The sequence below is a fragment of the Larus michahellis genome, unplaced genomic scaffold (assembly GCF_964199755.1).
Source record: "Larus michahellis unplaced genomic scaffold, bLarMic1.1 SCAFFOLD_52, whole genome shotgun sequence".
NCBI lineage: Eukaryota > Metazoa > Chordata > Aves > Charadriiformes > Laridae > Larus > Larus michahellis.
The window spans coordinates 263,657-276,843 of NW_027435923.1; positions in this window are offsets into that span (position 1 = coordinate 263,657).

Below are 13,187 nucleotides of genomic sequence, written 5' to 3' on the forward strand. Positions count from 1 at the left end.
GGCAGCAGGAAAGCCCGCAGCCCCCATGTCTGTGGGGATATTCAAGCGGTTCCCAAAGAGCTTTAGAACAAGGCATAGTTTTCCCTGCAGGCTCCTTGGGCGTGAAAGCCCTCTCCAGCCATATGGCCATTTTTGTGCCTGGCGCGGCGCCAAGTGGGAAAGGGTGGTTTTGAGGCTGAAGGCAGCAGGAAAGCCTGCAGCCCCCAGGTGTGTGGGGCTACGCAAGCGGTTCCCAAAGAGCTTTAGAACAAGGCATATTTTTCCCTGCTAGCTCCTTGGGCGTGGGACCCATTTCCAGCCGTATGGCCATTTTTGTGCCTGGCGCGGCGCCAAGTGGGAAAGGGTGGTTTTGAGGCTGAAGGCAGCAGGAAAGCCCGCATCCCACAGGTCTGTGGGGCTGCGCAAGCGGTTCCCAAAGAGCTTTAGAACAAGGCATAGTTTTCCCTGCTGGCTCTTTGGGCATGGGACCCATTTCCAGCCATATGGCCATTTTTGTGCCTGGCGCGGCGCCAAGTGGGAAAGGGTGGTTTTGAGGCTGAAGGCAGCAGGAAAGCCTGCAGCCCCCAGGTCTGTGGGGCTACGCAAGCGGTTCCCAAAGAGCTTTAGAACAAGGCATAGTTTTCCCTGGTGGCTCTTTGGGCGTGGGACCCATCTCCAGCCATATGGCCATTTTTGTGCCTGGCGCGGCGCCAAGTGGGAAAGGGTGGTTTTGAGGCTGAAGGCAGCAGGAAAGCCTGCAGCCCCCAGGTGTGTAGGGCTACGCAAGCGGTTCTCAAAGAGCTTTAGAACAAGGCATAGTTTTCCCTGCTTGCTCTTTGCGTGGGGGACCGATCTCCAGCCATATGGCCATTTTTGTGCCTGGAGCGGCACCAAGTGGGAAAGGGTGGTTTGAGTCTGAAGGCAGCAGGAAAGCCCGCAGCCCCCAGGTCTGTGGGGCTACACAAGTGGTTCCCAAAGAGCTTTAGAGAAGAAGGCATAGTTTTCCCTGCTGGCTCCTTGGGCGGGGAACCCATTTCCAGCCATATGGCCCTTTTTGTGCCTGGCGCAGCGCCAAGTGGGAAAGGGTGGTTTTGAGGCTGAAGGCAGCAGGAAAGCCTGCAGCCCCCAGGTCTGTGGGTCTATGCAAGCAGTTCCCAAAGAGCTTTAGAAGAAGGCATAGTTTTCCCTGCTGGCTCTTTGGGCGTGGGACCCCTGTCCAGCCGTATGGCCATTTTTGTGCCTGGCGCGGCGCCAAGTGGGAAAGGGTGGTTTTGAGGCTGATGGCAGCAGGAAAGCCCGCAGCCCCCAGGTCTGTGGGGCTACGCAAGCGGTTCCCAAAGAGCTTTAGAACAAGGCATAGTTTTCCCTGCTGGCTCTTTGGGCGTGGGACCAATCTCCAGCCATATGGCCATTTTTGTGCCTGGCACGGCGCCAAGTGGGAAAGGGTGGTTTTGAGGCTGAAGGCAGCAGGAAAGCCTGCAGCCCCCAGGTCTGTGGGGCTACGCAAGCGGTTCCCAAAGAGCTTTAGAACAAGGCATAGTTTTCCCTGCTGGCTCTTTGGGCGTGGGACCCATTTCCAGCCGTATGGCCATTTTTGTGCCTGGCGCGGCCGCAAGTGGGAAAGGGTGGTTTTGAGGCTGAAGGCAGCAGGAAAGCCTGCAGTCCCCAGGTGTGTGGGGCTACGCAATCGGTTCCCAAAGAGCTTTAGAACAAGGCATAGTTTTCCCTGGTGGCTCTTTGGGCGTGGGACCCACCTCCAGCCATATGGCCATTTTTGTGCCTGGCGCGGCGCCAAGTGGGAAAGGGTGGTTTTGAGGCTGAAGGCAGCAGGAAAGCCCGCAGCCCCCAGGTCTGTGGGGCTACGCAAGCGGTTCCCAAAGAGCTTTAGAACAAGGCATAGTTTTCCCTGCTGGCTCCTTGGGCGTGGGACCCATCTCCAGCCATATGGCCATTTTTGTGCCTGGCGTGGCGCCAAGTGGGAAAGGGTGGTTTTGAGGCTGAAGGCAGCAGGAAAGCCTGCAGCCGCCAAGTCTGTGGGGCTACGCAAGCGGTTCCCAAAGAGCTTTAGAACAAGGCATAGTTTTCCCTGCTGGCTCTTTGGGCGTGGAACCCATTTCCAGCCGTATGGCCATTTTTGTGCCTGGCGTGGAGCCAAGTGGGAAAGGGTGGTTTTGAGGATGGAGGCAGCAGGAAAGCCCGCAGCCCCCAGGTCTGTGGGGCTACGCAAGCGGTTCCCAAAGAGCTTTAGAACAAGGCATAGTTTTCCCTGCTGGCTCCTTGGGCGTGGGACCCATTTCCAGACATATGGCCATTTTTGTGCCTGGCGCGGCGCCAATTGGGAAAGGGTGGTTTTGAGGCTGAAGGCAGCAGGAAAGCCTGCAGCCCCCAGGTCTGTGGGGCTACGCAAGCGGTTCCCAAAGAGCTTTAGAACAAGGCATAGTTTTCCCTGCTGGCTCTTTGGGCGTGGAACCCATTTCCAGCCATATGGCCATTTTTGTGCCTGGCGTGGCGCCAACTTGGAAAGGGTGGTTTTGAGGCTGGAGGCAGCAGGAAAGCCTGCAGCCGCCAAGTCTGTGGGGCTATGCAAGCGGTTCCCAAAGAGCTTTAGAACAAGGCATAGTTTTCCCTGCAGGCTCCTTGGGCGTGAAAGCCCTCTCCAGCCATATGGCCATTTTTTTGCCTGGCGCGGCGCCAAGTGGGAAAGGGTGGTTTTGAGGCTGAAGGCAGCAGGAAAGCCTGCAGCCCCCAGGTCTGTGGGGCTACGCAAGCGGTTCCCAAAGAGCTTTAGAACAAGGCATATTTTTCCCTGCTAGCTCCTTGGGCGTGGGACCCATTTCCAGCCGTATGGCCATTTTTGTGCCTGGCGCGGCGCCAAGTGGGAAAGGGTGGTTTTGAGGCTGAAGGCAGCAGGAAAGCCCGCATCCCACAGGTCTGTGGGGATACGCAAGCGGTTCCCAAAGAGCTTTAGAACAAGGCATAGTTTTCCCTGCTGGCTCTTTGGGCGTGGAACCCATTTCCAGCCATATGGCCATTTTTGTGCCTGGCGCGGCCGCAAGTGGGAAAGGGTGGTTTTGAGGCTGAAGGCAGCAGGAAAGCCTGCAGCCCCCAGGTCTGTGGGGCTACGCAAGCGGTTCCCAAAGAGCTTTAGAACAAGGCATAGTTTTCCCTGCTGGCTCTTTGGGCGTGGGACCCATCTCCAGCCATATGGCCATTTTTGTGCCTGGCGCGGCGCCAAGTGGGAAAGGGTGGTTTTGAGGCTGAAGGCAGCAGGAAAGCCTGCAGCCCACCGGTCTGTGGGGCTACGCAAGCGGTTCTCAAAGAGCTTTAGAACAAGGCATAGTTTTCCCTGCTGGCTCCTTGGGCGTGGGACCCATCTCCAGCCATATGGCCATTTTGTTGCCTGGCGCGGCGCCAAGTGGGAAAGGGTGGTTTTGAGGCTGAAGGCAGCAGGAAAGCCTGCAGCCGCCAAGTCTGTGGGGCTATGCAAGCGGTTCCCAAAGAGCTTTAGAACAAGGCATAGTTTTCCCTGCTGGCTCCTTGGGCGTGGGACCCATCTCCAGCCATATGGCCATTTTTGTGCCTGGCGCGGCGCCAAGTGGGAAAGGGTGGTGTCGAGGCTGAAGGCAGCAGGAAAGCCTGCAGCCGCCAACTCTGTGGGGCTATGCAAGCGGTTCCCAAAGAGCTTTAGAACAAGGCATAGTTTTCCCTGCTGGCTCTTTGGGCGTGGAACCCATTTCCAGCCATATGGCCATTTTTGTGCCTGGCGCGGCGCCAAGTGGGAAAGGGTGGTTTTGAGGCTGAAGGCAGCAGGAAAGCCTGCAGCCCCGAGGTCTGTGGGGCTACGCAAGCGGTTCCCAAAGAGCTTTAGAACAAGGCATAGTTTTCCCTGCTGGCTCTTTGGGCGTGGGACCCACCTCCAGCCATATGGCCATTTTTGTGCCTGGCGCGGCGCCAAGTGGGAAAGGGTGGTTTTGAGGCTGAAGGCAGCAGGAAAGCCCGCAGCCCCCAGGTCTGTGGGGCTACGCAAGCGGTTCCCAAAGAGCTTTAGAACAAGGCATAGTTTTCCCTGCTGGATCCTTGGGCGTGGGACCCATCTCCAGCCATATGGCCATTTTGTTGCCTGGCGCGGCGCCAAGTGGGAAAGGGTGGTTTTGAGGCTGAAGGCAGCAGGAAAGCCTGCAGCCCCCAGGTGTGTGGGGCTACGCAAGCGGTTCCCAAAGATCTTTAGAACAAGGCATAGTTTTCCCTGCTGGCTCTTTTGCGGGGGACCCACCTCGACCCGTATGGCCATTTTTGTGCCTGGCGCGGCGCCAAGTGGGAAAGGGTGGTTTTGAGGCTGAAGGCAGCAGGAAAGCCTGCAGCCCCCGGGTCTGTGGGGCTATGCAAGCACTTCCCAAAGAGCTTTAGAACAAGGCATAGTTTTCCCTGCTGGCTCCTTGGGCGTGGGACCCATCTCCAGACATATGGCCATTTTTGTGCCTGGCGCGGCGCCAAGTGGGAAAGGGTGGTGTCAAGGCAGAAGGCAGCAGGAAAGCCCGCAGCCCCCAGGTCTGTGGGGATATTCAAGCGGTTCCCAAAGAGCTTTAGAACAAGGCATAATTTTCCCTGCTAGCTCCTTGGGCGTGAAAGCCCTCTCCAGCCATATGGCCATTTTTCTGCCTGGCGCGGCGCCAAGTGGGAAAGGGTGGTTTTGAGGCTGAAGGCAGCAGGAAAGCCTGCAGCCCCCAGGTCTGTGGGGCTATGCAAGCGTTTCCGAAAGAGCTTTAGAACAAGGCATAGTTTTCCCTGCTGGCTCCTTTAGCGTGGTACCCATCTCCAGCCATATGGCCATTTTTGTGCCTGGCGCGGCCGCAAGTGGGAAAGGGTGGTTTTGAGGCTGAAGGCAGCAGGAAAGCCTGCAGCCCCCAGGTGTGTGGGGCTACGCAAGCGGTTCCCAAAGAGCTTTAGAACAAGGCATAGTTTTCCCTGCTGGCTCTTTGGGCGTGGGACCCATCTCCAGCCATATGGCCATTTTTGTGCCTGGCGCGGCGCCAAGTGGGAAAGGGTGGTTTTGAGTCTGAAGGCAGCAGGAAAGCATGCAGCCCCCAGGTCTGTGGGTCTATGCAAGCAGTTCCAAAAGAGCTTTAGAAGAAGGCATAGTTTTCCCTACTGGCTCTTTGGGCGGGGGACCCATTTCCAGCCATATGGCCATTTTTGTGCCTGGCACGGCGCCAAGTGGGAAAGGGTGGTTTTGAGGCTGAAGGCAGCAGGAAAGCCTGCAGCCCCCAGGTCTGTGGGTCTATGCAAGCAGTTCCAAAAGAGCTTTAGAACAAGGCATAGTTTTACCTGCTGGCTCTTTGGGCGTGGGACCAATCTCCAGCCATATGGCCATTTTTGTGCCTGGCACGGCGCCAAGTGGGAAAGGGTGGTTTTGAGGCTGAAGGCAGCAGGAAAGCCTGCAGCCCCCAGGTCTGTGGGGCTATGCAAGCGGTTCCCAAAGAGCTTTAGAACAAGGCATAGTTTTCCCTGCTGGCTCCTTGGGCGTGGGACCCATCTCCAGCCATATGGCCATTTTTGTGCCTGGTGCGGCGCCAAGTGGGAAAGGGTGGTTTTGAGGCTGAAGGCAGCAGGAAAACCCGCAGACCCCAGGTCTGTGGGGCTACGCAAGCGGTTCCCAAAGAGCTTTAGAACAAGGCATAGTTTTCCCTGCTGGCTCCTTGGGCGTGGGACCCATCTCCAGCCATATGGCCATTTTTGTGCCTGGCGCGGCGCCAAGTGGGAAAGGGTGGTTTTGAGGCTGAAGGCAGCAGGAAAGCCTGCAGCCGCCAAGTCTGTGGGGCTACGCAAGCGGTTCCCAAAGAGCTTTAGAACAAGGCATAGTTTTCCCTGCTGGCTCTTTGGGCGTGGAACCCATTTCCAGCCATATGGCCATTTTTGTGCCTGGCGTGGCGCCAACTTGGAAAGGGTGGTTTTGAGGCTGGAGGCAGCAGGAAAGCCTGCAGCCCCCAGGTGTGTGGGACTACACAAGTGGTTCCCAAAGAGCTTTAGAACAAGGCATAGTTTTCCCTGCTGGCTCTTTGGGCGGGGGACCCATCTCCAGCCATATGGCCATTTTTGTGCCTGGCACGGCGCCAATTGGGAAAGGGTGGTTTTGAGGCTGAAGGCAGCAGGAAAGCCTGCAGCCCCCAGGTCTGTGGGGCTACGCAAGCGGTTCCCAAAGAGCTTTAGAACAAGGCATAGTTTTCCCTGCTGACTCTTTGGGCGTGGGACCCAACTCCAGCCATATGGCCATTTTTGTGCCTGGCGCGGCGCCAAGTGGGAAAGGGTGGTTTTGAGGCTGAAGGCAGCAGGAAAGCCTGCAGCCGCCAAGTCTGTGGGGCTATGCAAGCGGTTCCCAAAGAGCTTTAGAACAAGGCATAGTTTTCCCTGCTGGCTCTTTGGGCGTGGAACCCATTTCCAGACATATGGCCATTTTTGTGCCTTGCGCGGCGCCAAGTGGGAAAGGGTGGTGTCAAGGCAGAAGGCAGCAGGAAAGCCCGCAGCCCCCATGTCTGTGGGGATATTCAAGCGGTTCCCAAAGAGCTTTAGAACAAGGCATAGTTTTCCCTGCAGGCTCCTTGGGCGTGAAAGCCCTCTCCAGCCATATGGCCATTTTTTTGCCTGGCGCGGCGCCAAGTGGGAAAGGGTGGTTTTGAGGCTGAAGGCAGCAGGAAAGCCTGCAGCCCCCAGGTCTGTGGGGCTACGCAAGCGGTTCCCAAAGAGCTTTAGAACAAGGCATATTTTTCCCTGCTAGCTCCTTGGGCGTGGGACCCATTTCCAGCCGTATGGCCATTTTTGTGCCTGGCGCGGCGCCAAGTGGGAAAGGGTGGTTTTGAGGCTGAAGGCAGCAGGAAAGCCTGCAGCCCCCAGGTCTGTGGGGCTACGCAAGCGGTTCCCAAAGAGCTTTAGAACAAGGCATAGTTTTCCCTGCTGGCTCTTTGGGCGTGGGACCCATCTCCAGCCATATGGCCATTTTTGTGCCTGGCGCGGCGCCAAGTGGGAAAGGGTGGTTTTGAGGCTGAAGGCAGCAGGAAAGCCTGCAGCCCCCAGGTGTGTAGGGCTACGCAAGCGGTTCCCAAAGAGCTTTAGAACAAGGCATAGTTTTCCCTGCTTGCTCTTTGCGTGGGGGACCGATCTCCAGCCATATGGCCATTTTTGTGCCTGGAGCGGCACCAAGTGGGAAAGGGTGGTTTGAGTCTGAAGGCAGCAGGAAAGCCCGCAGCCCCCAGGTCTGTGGGGCTACACAAGTGGTTCCCAAAGAGCTTTAGAGAAGAAGGCATAGTTTTCCCTGCTGGCTCCTTGGGCGGGGAACCCATTTCCAGCCATATGGCCCTTTTTGTGCCTGGCGCAGCGCGAAGTGGGAAAGGGTGGTTTTGAGGCTGAAGGCAGCAGGAAAGCCTGCAGCCCCCAGGTCTGTGGGTCTATGCAAGCAGTTCCCAAAGAGCTTTAGAAGAAGGCATAGTTTTCCCTACTGGCTCTTTGGGCGGGGGACCCATTTCCAGCCGTATGGCCATTTTTGTGCCTGGCGCGGCGCCAAGTGGGAAAGGGTGGTTTTGAGGCTGAAGGCAGTAGGAAAGCCCGCAGCCCCCAGGTCTGTGGGGCTACGCAAGCGGTTCCCAAAGAGCTTTAGAACAAGGCATAGTTTTCCCTGCTGGCTCTTTGGGCGTGGGACCAATCTCCAGCCATATGGCCATTTTTGTTCCTGGCACGGCGCCAAGTGGGAAAGGGTGGTTTTGAGGCTGAAGGCAGCAGGAAAGCCTGCAGCCCCCAGGTCTGTGGGGCTACGCAAGCGGTTCCCAAAGAGCTTTAGAACAAGGTATAGTTTTCCCTGAAGGCTCTTTGGGCGTGGGACCCATCTCCAGCCATATGGCCATTTTTGTGCCTGGCGCGGCGCCAAGTGGGAAAGGGTGGTTTTGAGGCTGAAGGCAGCAGGAAAGCCTGCAGCCGCCAAGTCTGTGGGGCTATGCAAGCGGTTCCCAAAGAGCTTTAGAACAAGGCATAGTTTTCCCTGCTGGCTCTTTGGGCGTGGGACCCATTTCCAGCCATATGGCCATTTTTGTGCCTGGCGCGGCACGAAGTGGGAAAGGGTGGTGTCGAGGCTGAAGGCAGCAGGAAAGCCTGCAGCCCCCAGGTGTGTGGGGCTACGCAAGCGGTTCCCAAAGAGCTTTAGAACAAGGCATAGTTTTCCCTGCTGGCTCCTTGGGCGTGGGACCCATCTCCAGCCATATGGCCATTTTGTTGCCTGGCACGGCGCCAAGTGGGAAAGGGTGGTTTTGAGGCTGAAGGCAGCAGGAAAGCCTGCAGCCCCCAGGTCTGTGGGGCTACGCAAGCGGTTCCCAAAGAGCTTTAGAACAAGGCATAGTTTTCCCTGCTGGCTCCTTGGGTGTGGGACCCATTTCCAGACATATGGCCATTTTTGTGTCTTGCGCGGCGCCAAGTGGGAAAGGGTGGTGTCAAGGCAGAAGGCAGCAGGAAAGCACGCAGCCCCCATGTCTGTGGGGATATTCAAGCGGTTCCCAAAGAGCTTTAGAACAAGGCATAGTTTTCCCTGCTGGCTCCTTGGGCGTGAAAGCCCTCTCCAGCCATATGGCCATTTTTTTGCCTGGCGCGGCGCCAAGTGGGAAAGGGTGGTTTTGAGGCTGAAGGCAGCAGGAAAGCCTGCAGCCCCCAGGTCTGTGGGGCTACGCAAGCGGTTCCCAAAGAGCTTTAGAACAAGGCATAGTTTTCCCTGAAGGCTCTTTGGGCGTGGGACCCATCTCCAGCCATATGGCCATTTTTGTGCCTGGCGCGGCGCCAAGTGGGAAAGGGTGGTTTTGAGGCTGAAGGCAGCAGGAAAGCCTGCAGCCGCCAAGTCTGTGGAGCTATGCAAGCGGTTCCCAAAGAGCTTTAGAACAAGGCATAGTTTTCCCTGCTGGCTCTTTGGGCGTGGGACCCATTTCCAGCCATATGGCCATTTTTGTGCCTGGCGCGGCCGCAAGTGGGAAAGGGTGGTTTTGAGGCTGAAGGCAGCAGGAAAGCCTGTAGCCCCCAGGTCTGTGGGGCTACGCAAGCGGTTCCCAAAGAGCTTTAGAACAAGGCATAGTTTTCCCTGGTGGCTCTTTGGGCGTGGGACTCACCTCCAGCCATATGGCCATTTTTGTGCCTGGCGCGGCGCCAAGTGGGAAAGGGTGGTTTTGAGGCTGAAGGCAGCAGGAAAGCCTGCAGCCCCCAGGTGTGTGGGGCTACACAAGTGGTTCCCAAAGAGCTTTAGAACAAGGCATAGTTTTCCCTGCTGGCTCTTTGGGCGGGGGACCCATCTCCAGCCATATGGCCATTTTTGTGCCTGGCACGGCGCCAATTGGGAAAGGGTGGTTTTGAGGCTGAAGGCAGCAGGAAAGCCTGCAGCCCCCAGGTCTGTGGGGCTACGCAAGCGGTTCCCAAAGAGCTTTAGAACAAGGCATAGTTTTCCCTGCTGACTCTTTGGGCGTGGGACCCACCTCCAGCCATATGGCCATTTTTGTGCCTGGCGCGGCGCCAAGTGGGAAAGGGTGGTTTTGAGGCTGAAGGCAGCAGGAAAGCCTGCAGCCGCCAAGTCTGTGGGGCTATGCAAGCGGTTCCCAAAGAGCTTTAGAACAAGGCATAGTTTTCCCTGCTGGCTCTTTGGGCGTGGAACCCATTTCCAGACATATGGCCATTTTTGTGCCTTGCGCGGCGCCAAGTGGGAAAGGGTGGTGTCAAGGCAGAAGGCAGCAGGAAAGCCCGCAGCCCCCATGTCTGTGGAGATATTCAAGCGGTTCCCAAAGAGCTTTAGAACAAGGCATAGTTTTCCCTGCAGGCTCCTTGGGCGTGAAAGCCCTCTCCAGCCATATGGCCATTTTTTTGCCTGGCGCGGCGCCAAGTGGGAAAGGGTGGTTTTGAGGCTGAAGGCAGCAGGAAAGCCTGCAGCCCCCAGGTCTGTGGGGCTACGCAAGCGGTTCCCAAAGAGCTTTAGAACAAGGCATATTTTTCCCTGCTAGCTCCTTGGGCGTGGGACCCATTTCCAGCCGTATGGCCATTTTTGTGCCTGGCGCGGCCGCAAGTGGGAAAGGGTGGTTTTGAGGCTGAAGGCAGCAGGAAAGCCTGCAGCCCCCAGGTCTGTGGGGCTACGCAAGCGGTTCCCAAAGAGCTTTAGAACAAGGCATAGTTTTCCCTGCAGGCTCCTTGGGCGTGAAAGCCCTCTCCAGCCATATGGCCATTTTTTTGCCTGGCGCGGCGCCAAGTGGGAAAGGGTGGTTTTGAGGCTGAAGGCAGCAGGAAAGCCTGCAGCCCCCAGGTCTGTGGGGCTACGCAAGCGGTTCCCAAAGAGCTTTAGAACAAGGCATATTTTTCCCTGCTAGCTCCTTGGGCGTGGGACCCATTTCCAGCCGTATGGCCATTTTTGTGCCTGGCGCGGCCGCAAGTGGGAAAGGGTGGTTTTGAGGCTGAAGGCAGCAGGAAAGCCTGCAGCCCCCAGGTCTGTGGGGCTACGCAAGCGGTTCCCAAAGAGCTTTAGAACAAGGCATAGTTTTCCCTGCTGGCTCTTTGGGCGTGGGACCCATCTCCAGCCATATGGCCATTTTTGTGCCTGGCGCGGCGCCAAGTGGGAAAGGGTGGTTTTGAGGCTGAAGGCAGCAGGAAAGCCTGCAGCCCCCAGGTGTGTAGGGCTACGCAAGCGGTTCCCAAAGAGCTTTAGAACAAGGCATAGTTTTCCCTGCTTGCTCTTTGCGTGGGGGACCGATCTCCAGCCATATGGCCATTTTTGTGCCTGGAGCGGCACCAAGTGGGAAAGGGTGGTTTGAGTCTGAAGGCAGCAGGAAAGCCCGCAGCCCCCAGGTCTGTGCGGCTACACAAGTGGTTCCCAAAGAGCTTTAGAGAAGAAGGCATAGTTTTCCCTGCTGGCTCCTTGGGCGGGGAACCCATTTCCAGCCATATGGCCCTTTTTGTGCCTGGCGCAGCGCGAAGTGGGAAAGGGTGGTTTTGAGGCTGAAGGCAGCAGGAAAGCCTGCAGCCCCCAGGTCTGTGGGTCTATGCAAGCAGTTCCCAAAGAGCTTTAGAAGAAGGCATAGTTTTCCCTGGTGGCTCTTTGGGCGTGGAACCCATTTCCAGCCGTATGGCCATTTTTGTGCCTGGCGCGGCGCCAAGTGGGAAAGGGTGGTTTTGAGGCTGAAGGCAGCAGGAAAGCCCGCAGCCCCCAGGTGTGTGGGGCTACGCAAGCGGTTCCCAAAGAGCTTTAGAACAAGGCATAGTTTTCCCTGCTGGCTCCTTGGGCGTGGGACCCATCTCCAGCCATATGGCCATTTTGTTGCCTGGCACGGCGCCAAGTGGGAAAGGGTGGTTTTGAGGCTGAAGGCAGCAGGAAAGCCTGCAGCCCCCAGGTCTGTGGGGCTACGCAAGCGGTTCCCAAAGAGCTTTAGAACAAGGCATAGTTTTCCCTGCTGGCTCCTTGGGTGTGGGACCCATTTCCAGACATATGGCCATTTTTGTGCCTTGCGCGGCGCCAAGTGGGAAAGGGTGGTGTCAAGGCAGAAGGCAGCAGGAAAGTACGCAGCCCCCATGTCTGTGGGGATATTCAAGCGGTTCCCAAAGAGCTTTAGAACAAGGCATAGTTTTCCCTGCTGGCTCCTTGGGCGTGAAAGCCCTCTCCAGCCATATGGCCATTTTTTTGCCTGGCGCGGCGCCAAGTGGGAAAGGGTGGTTTTGAGGGTGAAGGCAGCAGGAAAGCCTGCAGCCCCCAGGTCTGTGGGGCTACGCAAGCGGTTCCCAAAGAGCTTTAGAACAAGGCATTTTTTTCCCTGCTAGCTCCTTGGGCGTGGGACCCATTTCCAGCCATATGGCCATTTTTGTGCCTGGCGCGGCCGCAAGTGGGAAAGGGTGGTTTTGAGGCTGAAGGCAGCAGGAAAGCCTGCAGCCCCCAGGTCTGTGGGGCTACGCAAGCGGTTCCCAAAGAGCTTTAGAACAAGGCATAGTTTTCCCTGCTGGCTCTTTGGGCGTGGGACCCATCTCCAGCCATATGGCCATTTTTGTGCCTGGCGCGGCGCCAAGTGGGAAAGGGTGGTTTTGAGGCTGAAGGCAGCAGGAAAGCCTGCAGCCCCCAGGTGTGTAGGGCTACGCAAGCGGTTCTCAAAGAGCTTTAGAACAAGGCATAGTTTTCCCTGCTTGCTCTTTGCGTGGGGGACCGATCTCCAGCCATATGGCCATTTTTGTGCCTGGAGCGGCACCAAGTGGGAAAGGGTGGTTTGAGTCTGAAGGCAGCAGGAAAGCCCGCAGCCCCCAGGTCTGTGGGGCTACACAAGTGGTTCCCAAAGAGCTTTAGAGAAGAAGGCATAGTTTTCCCTGCTGGCTCCTTGGGCGGGGAACCCATTTCCAGCCATATGGCCCTTTTTGTGCCTGGCGCAGCGCCAAGTGGGAAAGGGTGGTTTTGAGGCTGAAGGCAGCAGGAAAGCCTGCAGCCCCCAGGTCTGTGGGTCTATGCAAGCAGTTCCCAAAGAGCTTTAGAACAAGGCATAGTTTTCCCTACTGGCTCTTTGGGCGGGGGACCCATTTCCAGCCGTATGGCCATTTTTGTGCCTGGCGCGGCGCCAAGTGGGAAAGGGTGGTTTTGAGGCTGAAGGCAGCAGGAAAGCCCGCAGCCCCCAGGTCTGTGGGGCTACGCAAGCGGTTCCCAAAGAGCTTTAGAACAAGGCATAGTTTTCCCTGCTGGCTCTTTGGGCGTGGGACCAATCTCCAGCCATATGGCCATTTTTGTGCCTGGCGCGGCGCCAAGTGGGAAAGGGTGGTTTTGAGGCTGAAGGCAGCAGGAAAGCCTGCAGCCCCCAGGTCTGTGGGGCTACGCAAGCGGTTCCCAAAGAGCTTTAGAACAAGGCATAGTTTTCCCTGAAGGCTCTTTGGGCGTGGGACCCATCTCCAGCCATATGGCCATTTTTGTGCCTGGCGCGGCGCCAAGTGGGAAAGGGTGGTTTTGAGGCTGAAGGCAGCAGGAAAGCCTGCAGCCGCCAAGTCTGTGGAGCTATGCAAGCGGTTCCCAAAGAGCTTTAGAACAAGGCATAGTTTTCCCTGCTGGCTCTTTGGGCGTGGGACCCATTTCCAGCCATATGGCCATTTTTGTGCCTGGCGCGGCCGCAAGTGGGAAAGGGTGGTTTTGAGGCTGAAGGCAGCAGGAAAGCCTGTAGCCCCCAGGTCTGTGGGGCTACGCA